Source organism: Choloepus didactylus, chromosome 11, assembly GCF_015220235.1.
Source record: "Choloepus didactylus isolate mChoDid1 chromosome 11, mChoDid1.pri, whole genome shotgun sequence".
Lineage (NCBI taxonomy): Eukaryota > Metazoa > Chordata > Mammalia > Pilosa > Megalonychidae > Choloepus > Choloepus didactylus.
This window is the reverse complement of record NC_051317.1, coordinates 69,884,115-69,898,405: the sequence shown is the minus strand read 5'-3', so window position 1 is coordinate 69,898,405 and position 14,291 is coordinate 69,884,115.

Here is a 14,291-nt window from a genome sequence, read left to right as displayed (position 1 = left end):
TGCCAATGTTGAGGAATTGGTGGAGGAACACTGTGAAGAGCTCAGCACTGAGGAGCTGCAGGAACTAACAGAAGGAGCAGCAACAGGAGGTGGCTGAACAGATTTCTTCTGGTAAGGAGGAGATAAGAGAGGATGTCCCCAGTCCTTGATAAAAGAAATGTGTACAAATGGGCAGAAGTTCAAAACTTTGTGGAGAAGTACCATCTGGACAAAGCTCTGACAAGCAGAAATGTGCGTTTCTTGAATGACCAAACAATTTCACATTGTCAAGGAATTCTGAGAAGAAGACAGAAGCAGTTCTTATTGGATAAGTTTTTGGTGAAGGTGACAAAGCATGTGTCAGAGACTGTGGTTCAAGTTGAAAACAGGCAGAAAAGAGAAAGGACACCTGAGGTGTAAATGCCTGGTGTTCTATTGGAGGGGGACTCTCCTTCCAAGCAACACTCTCTATGTAACCTCTCCTCCTCATCACTCTCCTCCCACCATCCCATTAGGCCATGGGCTCTTCTCAGTGCAGGTAAAGTGAAGTTTTTATTCTATTTAATTTAAGTATTAATTAATTTTTAGGTTTATTTCTCATGTAAAGTAATGAAATTTTATCTTATCTTTTTACATATTGCCTTAAAAATGTACATTGTCTTTGGTTTGGGAATGCATTAAATTTATTTACATTATTCCTATGGGAAAAGTTTGTTTGGTACTCGTTGTTTTTGGCCCTTATCGCACTTCCCAAAACTAATTAACAATGAGTACTGAGGTACCACTGTATTTAGGGAGGTTGACTGAATGTCTTTGATTACCTGTTTCAATGTTTGTGCTTCCTCTTTTGTTTTATTTTGTTCCTTTGAATTGGCCATCTCCTTCTGTTTCTTTTTATGTCTGTGATCTTTTGTTGAATCTCAGCATTTGTTTATTTTGATGTAGTGACTCTGGAAATCATTTTCTCCCTCTTACCTATGGTTTTAGTGTAGACTGGCTGTGTGTTCAAGGGTCTTCTTGAAAGATTTTACCACTTTACTCTGAAGGCATAGAACAACTTGTGGTTAACAATTTGATTCTTCCTATGTCTCCCTGATGCTGCCCCTTGCTTTGGGTATATTCTGTATCTTTCAAAATTCCCTAGTATGTATGACTGTTTCCTTACATGAAAGGAGTTCCTCCTCCCAGTTCTCTTCCTGGGGCTCAGGGCTGTGTTTTTTATTTTATTATTATTTTTTCTCCCTGGTAGCTGCAATTGGCTCAGCTCCAGTGCCTGTATTCTGATTTGCCTTTTTACTCCAACTTTCAGTACTATCTGCTCTGCATTTCTGCAGCTCAGCTTCTTCTTTCTGTGCTGCTTTTCTGCCCCTGGTAGTTTCTGGGTTAGGGGACCCAGACTCATGCCGTGAGGCTGTCTTCTACAGAGCAAGTTTGGGTGAATGTACATCAGGTATCTGATTTTTGTATGGGTGCACCCAGTGTGCTGGTTTGTATATAATATGTCCCCCAGAAAAAGCCATATTCTTTAATGCAGTCTTAAGGGAGCTGATGTATTAGTGTGGATTACGTTGGAATCTATTGGTTCAGTATTTCCATGGAGGTATAGCCATGCCCATTCAGCATGGGCCTTGATTAGTTTACTAGAGCCTTATATAAGCTCAGACATAAGGAGCTCACTGCTGTAGCTGAGACAGACATTTTGAAGATGGCTGTTGGAAGCTGACACTGACATTTTGGAGAAAGCCGTTTTGAAACACAACCTGGGAGCCAGCAGATGCCAGCCACATGCCTTCCCAGCTGACAGAGGTTTTCTGGACACCATTGGCCATCCTCTAGTGAAGGTACCCAATTGTTGATGCGTTACCTTGGACACTGTATGGCCTTAAGACTGTAACTCTGTAACCAAATAACCCCCCTTTTATAAAAGCCAGTCCATTTCTGGTGTTTTTCATTCTGGCAACATTAGCAAACTGGAACAACCAGTAATCAGGCCTCAGGGACCCAAGTTGGGAATGCGCCAAGGCCTCAAACTCTGCTTTGGATGGGTTGAGTTTCTGGGATTTGCACTTGAATGTGTGGGGACCACCCAGCTGTGTGGTAGGTGGGTCAAGACTCAGGGACCCATACTGGAAATACATGCAGACCAACCATCCCACTACCACAAGTCAATCAGGTCCCAGGGATCTGCACTAGAATGTGCAGGTGCCAACAAGCTACCACTATGAGTCTTACAAAGTGTATGTGGATCTGAAAGTGGAACAGGGCATCTGATTGGTAAATCTGTCTCTTCATTCTCCTATTATTTTTAGGTGTTTTTTGTTTGTTTGTTTGTTTGTTTGTTTTCTCCTGTTAAGCATTTGTTCAGTTGTTTTCTAGTCTTGAGAATCTTCTAGAGTTTTGAGATAGCTGATTCTGCCCTTTTGAAGGCTGTTTCTAAGGGGGAATGCTCAACAGTATGTCCTACTCTGTCATCTGGGTGACATCACTCTTCCCTCTTCTTTAAATGACAAGAATATATAATGGTATCTTCCAAAGGTGTCATGGATGTTTTCTGAAGTAACTTTGATTGATGAAAATACATATTAGTTGATGTCAAATGCAGAGAAGTTGATATAAATATAAATGCATTACAGATTTATACTGCCTAGTCTATTACATGTTCTCAATAAATATTGGCTGAATGAATGAACAGAGAATTTCCTTTATCCTGGATTCTTCCCAAGGACTTCTTGTCAAATGAATGATTCAGTAATAAAAGTTTCCCTAATGATCCTTCAGTGAACAAAAGTGATTTTCATAGATATGTAGTGAACGCATTTGAAGCCCTTAACACTTTATTTGCAAAATTTTACTTTTGCTAACTCTTTATTACAATTTTCATGATATGGTGTTTGTTTTTTCCCAAATGAATTCTTTGTTCACAAGACCTGGGCACCTGTGAACAGAGCCTGTTCATTCAATATGTCTGAATTGATATTTGCACTCTTGACTTGCTTTGGAAGTGTAATGTAATATTTTTCTGTCAGATGTATTTATTCTTTTAAAGAGCATCATGATTAAATGAAATCAACCTCCTCTCAGAGAACTTCTCTTTGAAATCTAATCACAAAAGTTGGATATCTATGGCATTAAAAACAAACAAAAACATTATTTTATATTTTAACAGCCTGCTTTTCTGGTTTGGAAGATTTTGTGTTAGACTGGTTTAACCAAGTTAAGCTATGGTTAAAAAAAAAGTTCAAAATCTCAGTGGCTTAACACAAATTCTTTCTGCAGTTAATCCACATGATTTTCCAAGCAAGTTTCCCTCATGCAGTAACTCTGATTCAGGCTGAGGAGACATCCCCCATCCAGAACTTACAGCCTCCTGAGTCCACACATCAGGATAAGAGAGTGTGGACTTTGCAAAAACTGAAAAACTTTAGCAACTCAATTCCATTCAATTCTGACTCAGGCCAAACTCTACAGGTTAAGGGCAATTAACCCTTCTGACACCAGCTGCAAATTCTGTGGTGCTGTACTTCTGACCAACAAGCTATAAATTTGGGGGTTCCCACCACGGGTTTGATAATTCATTAGAATGACTCACAAAACTCACGGAAAGTGCCGTGCTTATGATTATAGTTTTATTATAGTAAAAGGATACAAACAAAAAGAATCCAAAAGAATAGACCCAGAGTGTGAAGTCTGGGAGGGTCTCAAATGCAAGGTTCTGTGTCCTCTCCATGTGGAGTCAGAATGTATCATCCTCCTGGCACATGGATGTATCTTCTCATTTATGGAAGCTCACCAGAGCTTCAAGTGTCCTGAGTTTATGTAAGGTTTTGTTATGTAGTCATGACTGATGAAATCAACGCCCATGTGGCTCAATTCAATAGCCAGCCCCCTTACCCTCCAAGAGGTTGGGGAAGTCAGCTGACAAGACTGGTTTAATCACAAGGTTGATCATTCTCGTATGGCCAAACTCAACCCTAAGACTACAGGTGTGGTTGGCTCCACCTCATCACCTCCTTAGCTTGTAAATTACCAGATGTGGTCCAGGGCACACTGTGAATAACTAAAAACACTCCTATCACTGGAAAGTCCAAGGAAGTAGAGCTAACCCCCCACATCTACCCCAGGACTCAAGACAAAGGCCATATTTCTTTTTGGAGGCCAAATTCCTTACTATGCAGCCATACACAGGCAATTACATCCTTCCTTTCTAGGGCTTTCCACCATCTGTGGGTGCCTTCCTGCTGATCACCACCTCATGAGAAATTTCCAAGGTTTGCTTTTCCCTTATATTATCCAGTTCCTGATACACTCTCTCTTCCTCTTCTCAGAAGGGATACAATCTGTGCCCTAATTCATTAGGTGTCTTTTCTTAATGGTAATTGAAAGAACATGATATCTTCACACTAAGTGTTAATAGCTGATAAAAAATTAATGGATCAGCACTCCACTGGTGATAGAATAGAAAGAACATGGATCTTGGAACCTGACAAAATAGATGCTCACCTCATCTTAGGTGACCTTGGATGAATCACTTGATTTTTCTAGTTTCCTAATCTGTCAATTGGGTTTAAAGTTGTTGTGAGCATTAACTGAGATAAGCAAGACCCATATACTTGCTAGGTGTTCGACAAATACTGATTTCATTCTCCAGGCAATATTTTAATTAAAAAAAATTCTTTTGGAGCAGTTGTAGGTTTACAGAAAAATCATGTGGTAGGTACAGCACCCTTATACATAGTTTTCGTTATCATTAAGATTTTGCATTAGTGTAGTACACCTGTTACAATTGATGAACCCATATTATTATTATTATATTATTAACTGTAGGCCATAGTTTACATTAGGGTTTTCTCTTAGTGTTGTATAGTTTCTATGGTTTTTTAAAAAATCTTTTATTTTGGTCATATATATTCAACATAAAATTTCTCTGTTTAGCTACTTTTGAGTATTCAATTTAATGGGTTAATTAATTTGTCTCATTTATTCTATATCAAGATACACATTATTTGCATAATCAATTCCAAAACTGGACCATAGATTATTAGTCCATATTTGCAAACCAAAACATTTGTACAGTAAAACTACCCAACTGAGAGATGAGATAAGCTTAGGAAAACAGAACTCAGGACTTCTGCATATAGATCTCTAAACTAACAGATGGTTATCAATTTTGCACTACAGTTACTTAGGCAAAGACTTAAGTAATGTAACTTTTAAATAGTATTTGTGACTAACGAGTCGTTTACATCTTTTTCTTGCTTTATGGATCATGCCTACAGATATACCTCAGATATATTGCAGGTTCATTTCCAGACCACCCTAATAAAGCAAAAATCAAAGTGAATTGAGTTGCAAGAATTTTTTTGTTTTCCCAGTGCATATAAAAGTTATGTTTACACTATACTGTAGTCTGTTAAGTGTGCAATAGCATCATGTCTAACAAAACAATGTACATAGCTTAATTAAAAATACTTCATTGCTAAAAAATGTTAATAATCATCCAAGCCTTCAGGGAGTTGTAATCTTTTTGCTGACAGAGGGTCTTGTCTCCGTGTCAGTGGCTGTTGATCTGTTCTGTGGTGGTGGCTGAAGATTGGGGTGGCTGTGGCAAATTCTTAAAATAATAGAACAATGAAGATTGTCACATTAACTCTTCCATTCATGAAAGATTTTTCTGCAGTATGCAATGCTGTTTAAAAGCATTTTACCCACAGAACTTCTTTCACAATTGGAGTCAATCCTTTCCCATTCTGCTGCTGTTTATCAACTGAGTTTATGTACTATTCTAAATCCTTTGTTGTCATCTCAACAATGTTCATCGCATCTTCACCAGGAGTAGATTCCAGTTTATCCATAAGAAGCAACTCCTCACCTGTTAAATTTTTATCATGAGATTGCAGCAATTCAGACATATCTTCAGGTTCCACTTCTAATTCTAGTTCTCTTGCTATTTCCACCACATCTGCAGTTACTTCCTCCACTGAAGTCTTGAACCCCTCCAAGTCATTCATAAGGGTTGGAATCAACTTCTTCTAAACTCCTATTAATGTTGATATTAGCATTATCAAATATTAGCATTATCAAATATTAGCATTATCAAACCTTGTTCCGGTTTGCTAATGCTGCCATTATGCAAAATACCAGAAATGGATTGGCTTTTATAAAGGGGATTTATCTGGTTACAAAGTTACAGTCTTAAGGCCACACAGTGTCCAAGGTAAAGCATCAACAATAGGGTACCTTCACTGAAGGATGGCCATTGGCTTGTCATGAAGCACATGGGGATCAAAATCATAAGATAATAGGACTTTTCACAAATTCTTTCTGGATGACTCCATCTCCAATCCTGGCTTGTATTGAAATGGTGGTTGCATTCCATGTTTGGTTAAATCCTCATGTGGGGCTGTAGCTTCTGGGGTCTCATTTTTTGGAAGCTCAGAATTCTCCGAATTATCAGTTTCTGGTTTCCTTGTACCAAAGAGTTCAGTTCTCAGTTTATCTCTCTCTGCTCACATTTCACTATAAGCTGCAAGGAGAAGCTAGGCCACACTTTCAATATTTAGTCTCAAAATCTCTTCAGCTAAGTATCCCAGCTCATCATTTTCAAATTCTACCTTCCATTCACCACCAGGACATTATTTTGCCAAATTATCTGCCACTTTAAAACAAGGATTGCCTTCCTTCCAGTTTTCAATGACACATTCAACATTTCTGTTCAAGGCCTCATTGAAGTATCTTTAGAGTCCAGAGTTCTACCAACAGTCTTTTCAAAGCAATCTAGGCCTTTTCCATCAAGCTCCTCACAATTATCCCAGAATCCTCCCCTTATCCATTTAAAAAGCCCTTCCAACATGTTTGGTATTTGCAAGCTCAGCAGCACCCCACTTCTCTGGTACCAAAATCTGTTTCAGTTTGTTAATGCTGCCATTATGCAAAATACCAGAAATGGATAGGCTTTTATAAAGGGGGTTTATTTGGTTACAAAGTTACAGTCTTAAGGCCATAAAGTATCCAAGTTAAGGCATCAACAATAGGGTACTTTCACTGAAGGATGGCCATTGGTGACCAGAAAACCTCTGTTAGCTCAGAAGGCATGTGGCTGGCATCTGCTTGCTCCCAGTTTGTGTTGCAAAATGGTGTTCTCCAAAATGTTGCTCTTGGGGTGTTTACTTCTCTCTTAGCTGCAGCTTCTCTTCAAAATGTCACTCTCAGTTGTCCTCTGGTCCTTCTGTCTGTGAATTCCTTTATACAACTCCAGTGATCCAATTAACACCCAACCTCAATGGGAGGGTTAACACCTCCATGGAAATTATCCAATCAAATTCTTCACTCGCAGTTGATTGAGTCACATCTCCATGTAAACACTCAAAGAATTCCAATCTAATCAACACCAATACAATTGCCCCACAAGATTGCATCAAAGAACATGGCATTTTGGGGGACATAATACATCCAAACTGGCACAGGCCTCCTCCCATGAATCACAGATTTCCTTAATGGCATCTAGAAAGGTGAAAACTTTCCAGAAGTTTTTCCATTTACTTTGCCCACATCCATCAGAGGAAGCATTATCTATGACAGCTATAGTCTTACGAAATGTATTTCTTGAATGAAAAGAATTGAAAATCAAAATTACTCCCTGATCCATGGGCTGCAGAATGGAAGACAACTTTTATCTCTTTGTACCTCTCCATCAGAGCTCTTGGGTGGACAGGTGCATTGTCAATGAGCAGTAATATTTTGAAAGGAATCATTTTTTTCTGGGCAGCAGGTCCCAACAGTGGGTTTAAAATATTCAGTAAACCATGTTGTAGAAAGATGCATTCTCATCCAGGATTTCTTGTTCCATTTATACAGCACAGGCAGAAAAGATTTAGCATAATTCTTAAGGGCCCTAGGATTTTTAGAATGGTAAATGAGCCTTGGCTTCAACTGAAAGTTATCAGCTGCATTATCCCTTAACAAGAGAGTCATCCTGTTCTTTGAAGTTTTGAATCCAGACATTGTCTTCTCCTCTCTAGCTATGGAAGTCCCAAATGGCATCTTCTTCCAACAGAAGGCTGTTTCATCTACTTTGAAAACCTGTCATACAGTGTAGCTACTGTGCCATTTTGAAACTGTTATTTACCCCAGAAAAGCCATGCTCTTTTAATCCAGTCTTGTGGGTGCAGAACTATTGTGGGTGGGATCTTTTGATTAGGTTGTTTTCATGGAGATGTGCCCCACCCCAATTGTGGGTAGGACCTTTTGATCAGATTATTTCCATGGAGATGTGACCCTGCCCATTCAAGGTGTGTCATAATTAGTTTACTGGTATCCTTAAAAGAGCTCAGGGAGAGAGAGAGAGTGCACTTAGAGCTGAACCAGACCCATATGTTTGGAGATGCAAACAGAAAGATGTTTGGAGATGCTAAGCTCAAAGATGAAGCCCAGAGTTTGCCCCAGAGAAGCTAAGTGAGAACCCACTGGCACTTAAAGAGAAGGCCACTGCAATCTGAAAGCAATACAACTCAGGAGGAAGGGACAAGCAGGTGCAAACCACATGCCTTCCCAGCTGACAGAGGTGTTCTGAATGCCATCAGCCTTTCTTCAGTGAAAGTATCCTCTTGTTGATGCCATAGTTTGGATAGTTTAATGGCCTTAGAACTGTAAATTTGTGAACTAATAAATCCCCTTTATAAAAGCCAATCCATTTCTGGTATACTGCATTTTGGCAGCTTTAGCAAACCGGAACAGCCACCTCCCTCAATGATCTTAGCCAAATGTTCTAGATAACTTGCTGCAGCTTTCACATCAGCACTTGCTGCTCCACCTTGCACTTTTATGTTATGGAGATGGCTCCTTTCCTTAAACGTCATGAACCAAACTATGCTAGCTTCTGAAGATTCCTCACCTCTCCCAACCTTCATAGAATTCAAGAGAGTTAGGGCCTTGTTCTGGATTAGGCTTTGGCTTAAAGGAATGTTGTGGCTGGTTTGACCTTCTATACAGATGACTAAAACCTTCTCCATATCAGTAATAAGACTGTTTCACTTTCTCATTGTTCATGTGTTCCCTGGAGTAGCACTTTTAATTTCCTTCAAGAACTTTTCCTTTGTATTCACAACTTGGATAACTGTTTAGCCTAAGAAGCCAAGCTTTTGGCCTTCGTTTTTGACATGCTTTCCTCACTAAGCTTAATCATTTCTAGCTTTTGATATAAAGGGAGAGATGTGCAGCTCTTACTTTCACTTAAATACTTAGAGACCATTTTAGGGTTATTAATTGGCCTAATTTCAACATTTTTGTTTCTCAGGAAATAGGGAGGATGAGGAGAGGGAGAGAGACAGGGGAACAGCCAATCAATGGAACAGTCAGAACACAATAAATCAACATTTATTAATTGTGCTGTCATATATGGGTATAGCTTATGGTACCCCAAAACAATAAAACAATTATAATAGTAGCATCAAAGATCACTGATCATAGATCAACAAAAGAGATCTAATAATAATGAAGAAAGTCTAAAATATTGTGAGAATTATCAAAACGTAACACAGAGACATGAAGTGAGCACATGTTTTTGGAAATATGGTGCCAATGGACTTCCTTGATGTAGGATTGCCACAAACCTTCAATTTGTAAAAAAAAAAAAAAAAAAAAAAAGAAAGCAAAAAAAAAAAACAAAAAAAAAAAAATAAGTATCTGTGAAGTGCAAAAAAAAAAAAAGAGGTATGCCTGTAATTACTTTCTTAGCCCATATTCCAAAATTATGAGCAATAATAAAAGATTAAACTTATCAAGAAATTGTTTTGGTAGCACTCAAAATAACAGTACACATTTTCAGATTTCAGTCATCAAGTTTTAACAAATCATATTAAAACAGGGTACATAGAAGAGATTACAGCTTGGGGTAGGGTTTTCTGGTGTTTGATACATATCTGGTATCCAATACTTCTGGGCACCTGAGAGCATTACACTTCCATGCTTTCTTGCCAGTTAGGAGGCGCCATGTGACTGAGGTCTGGGCAGTAGTATATGGGTGGAAGTGACATGCACCAAGTCAATGCCTGGGTCATACAAAACCTTCCTGGGTGAGCCCTATCCTTTCCCCCTCTCCTCACTAAGTGCCAAGGGCTCTGAGAGGGGAACCAGAATATAGAAGTGTTTTGAGTTTCTGATTGACTTTGTAGAACAGAATCATCCAACCAGATCTCAACCCTCATTGGATGATGACATTAGTAAAAATTACTGAGTTAAACTAGGTTTTGTCAATTATTAATCTCTATTCTTTTGTTTTGTTGATGTTCATTCTCTTCCTGATGAAGAAAATGGAACAATAGGGGAAAGGATGATATGTTTCTGTTCTCCTGTGTCAAACTCTCTGGCAAGTGTCTTCCAAGGAGGAAAACATCATTTACCATCCCGAAATTAGTAACTTATTCAGTTAGAACTTACTCTTTCTGTCAATACAAAATTAAGAATGAGTTACTTATTTGCTGCATCTTGATATTTTATGTTCTTAAACTAAACTGCTTTTTTTTTGGAAACCATAAGGAGATTTATAATTCATATTACAGGAAGTCTCCCCAGCCTTATCCAAAAGGGCTCCAGCTTCTTTTCTCTGCTAATCTTATGGCTTCTTCATTCTCTGAGTGTGGCTTTTATCCTTAGATTGCTGGCTTGGTGGCCAAAGCTACTCCAAGCTTCACAGTGAGATAGAACAATGTGCAGAGGTAATAGAGGGCCCTCTTCGTGTATATCCCTTTGAAAGGGTGAGACAACTTTCCCAGAATTTCCTCCACAGACTTCCTCCTATATTTCACTGGCCAAGACTAAATCACATGTCCCTTCCTGGTGCTTCCTGGAAAGGAAAACACAATTACCATGATTGGCTTGATTAATCAGGATAAACTGAGTCATGTGGGGAATCTGCTGTCAAGGAGGAAGAAGGGTAGTTGTTCAGTAGAACCAACCAAGCAAAGGAGTATGGTTGGGTTCTGTCCTGATATTTGGGAAATATACTGCAATTAAAAACTAGTAGTAAATAATTTAAAAAGTTGTGCTGTAAAATGCTCTGTCCAATTTTTAGCCCTATCTAGATGAATAATCATTAGACTCTGGTTTGGTTGGTAAAGCATGTTTTCTTGTTTTAAAAAGCTATTTGCGCACTGCCCTACCCCCTACGTGGGATCAGACACCCAGGGGGGTGAATCTCCCTGGCAACGTGGAATATGACTCCCGGGGAGGAATGTAGACCTGGCATCGTGGGATGGAGAACATCTTCTTGACCAAAAGGGGGATGTGAAAGGAAATGAAATAAGCTTCCGTGGCAGAGAGATTCCAAAAGGAGCCGAGAGGTCACTCTGGTGGGCACTCTTACGCACACTTTAGACAACCCTTTTTAGGTTCTAAAGAATTGGGGTAGCTGGTGGTGGATACCTGAAACTATCAGACTACAACCCAGAACCCATGAATCTCGAAGACAGTTGTATAAAAATGTAGCTTATGAGGGGTGACAATGGGATTGGGAAAGCCATAAGGACCACACTCCACTTTGTCTAGTTTATGGATGGATGAGTAGAAAAATAGGGGAAGGAAACAAACAAAGGTACCCAGTGTTCTTTTTTACTTCAATTGCTCTTTTTCACTTTAATTATTATTCTTGTTATTTTTGTGTGTGTGCTAATGAAGGTGTCAGGGATTGATTTAGGTGATGAATGTACAACTATGTAATGGTACTGTGAACAATCGAAAGTACGATTTGTTTTGTATGACTGCGTGGTATGTGAATATATCTCAATAAAATGAAGATTAAAAAAAAAAAAGCTATTTGCGGAGGGTGGGGCAAGATGGCGGAGTGGTGAGGAGCAGAATTTCGTCTCTCCCCTAGAGCAGCTGGCAATTACCCAAGAACTATATGAAACACTGTTTTTGGGGTCTCCAGTAACCAGTCACACATTGGACGCAAGTTTGGAATTGGAGGAAAAGCTGAGATCGCAGCGAACATTGTAAGTTCCCCGGACCAGGGGTCTGGCGCCCCTCCCCACCCAGACCTCACAGACTGTCTTGCTGCTGGCTCCCTGAAAGGGGGGAAAAAATCCAAAAAACAGCAATCTGCTGAGGGCAAGAAGGGAGGCTCAACCCAGCCTCAACTGCAGAATTAAATAACAAATTAATTAACTAATTTTGGGAGCTGGGGTGCTAAAGCAGGGCTGGGCTCCGGGAAGTGGGGGCACGTAAAAGCAGGCACCCATTCCCAGACTCCAAAAAAGCCATTTTTTTTCCCCTACATTTTGTCCCCTCTGGCTTCTCACTGATCCCTTATCTTTTTGCATTTCAGTAGCCCCCGGCAGGGGTGGAACTGAAGCTGTTGGAGAGTAATTATCACACAATAGCCCAAAGCATATCTTTAAATGCTCTATTCTGACACTGACAAAACTTCCAGGCTGGGGAAAGACTTTTAAAAGAAACTTTTTTTTTTTTTCTTTTTCTTCTTTTTCTTCTCTATTTTTTTAATCTAAAAGTAATATATGTGGTTATTTTCTATCAGAAAGCCCAGGTTGAGGGACTAGGCTGGGCTTGGGGGGAGACAGAGTACCCACAGCGTCTTTGAGCCCCAGATTCACTTCTGAAGGTCTCCACCCCTGTCTTTAATTGGCAACTCAGGCTGACCAAGGAATCTACCTGGAGAGGCTCCAAAGAGGAGAGGGGAGAAGGGAATAGTGCCCCGGAGAGACAACTGGAGTTCTGAGGATTGGAAGAGTGGAGGGAGGTCCAGCTCAAGTGGCAGTCCTCCTTCTGGGAACTCAGACCCCAGGGGGTGGAATTCAGATTCCGGCTTCAGTCAGCCACGCCCCTGACAGGATCAGAGTCACCAGGAGAACTAAAGTCTACATACCTCCTTACACTCGTGGGGGAGCTGTGGGCTGGCCAGCACCACCTGCTGAACAGGAGAGGAAAAGCACCAATTCTCAAGGCCTCATAGGAGGGTCTCATTCTCAGGAAAACTCCATACCCTCCCAATGAGACCTGGGCCTCACTAGACTGGGAAAATCTGACTAGGGTCGACCATATCTGAGGAGACCCGCTCACAAAAAGGTTACATAGAGGCAGAGCAAGAAACAGAAAAAACGAGAGGGGAAAAATTCTGATCAACTAAATAGAACCTAAGTTAGAGGTCTAGAATAAGTTGAACTGAATAACAGAGGCCAGAGAACAAAGCCAACCAACAAGAAAACGACTACGTAGAAGATAGAAAACAAGCTCCAAAATAAACTAATCAAGAAAATCAGATGCCTAGACAACTTAAGATAACAAGCCATACCAGGAAACACGAAAACATGGACCAGCCAAAGGAACAAACTAATACCTCAGCTGAGACACAGGAGTGGAGGCAACTAATGCTAAATAAATTCGATGAAATGAAGGAAGATATAGCAAAAGAGCTGAAGGATATAAAGAAGACACTGGATGACCATAAAGAAGAATTCATAAACTTAAAAAAACAAATGGCAGAACTCATGGGAATGAAGGCCGCAATGGAGGAGATGAAAACAAAATAGAGGGACACAAGAGTAGATTTGAACAGGCAGAAGAAAGGATCAGTGAACTGGAAGACAGGTCATTCGAATTCATACACACAAAAGAACAGATGGTGAAAAAAAAATGGAAAAATATGAGCAGGGTTTTAGGGAGCTGAGTGACAACATGAAACGCACAAATATACGTGTTATGGGTATCCCAGAAGGAGAAGAGAGGGGAAAAGGGGCAGAAAGAGTAATAGAAGACATATTCACTGAAAATTTCCCAACTCTTATAAAAGACAGAAAATTAGAGAGTTAAGAAGTACAACGTACCCCAAATAGAATAGATCCCAAAAGACCTACTCCAAGACACTTACTGGTCAGATTGTCCAATGTCAAAGACAAAGAGAGGATTCTGAAAGCAGCAAGAGAAAAGTGATCCATCACATACAAGGGAAGGTCAATAAGACTATGTACAGATTTCTCTGCAGAAACCATGGAGGCAAGAAGACAGTGGCATGATATATTTAAGATACTGAAAGAGAAAAACTGCCAACCAAGAATTCTATATCCAGCAAAACTTTCCTTCAAAAATGAGGGAGAGATTAAAATATTTTCAGACAAACAGACACTGAGAGAGTTTGTGAATAAGAGACTGGCACTACAAGAAATACTAAAGAGATTGCTACAGGCTGATAGAAAAAGACAGGAGAGAGAGAGAGTTGGAGAAGAGTGCAGAAATGAAGATTATCAGGAAAGGTAAAAGGAGAGGAAAAAATAAGATATGACATATAAATTCCAAAAAACAAA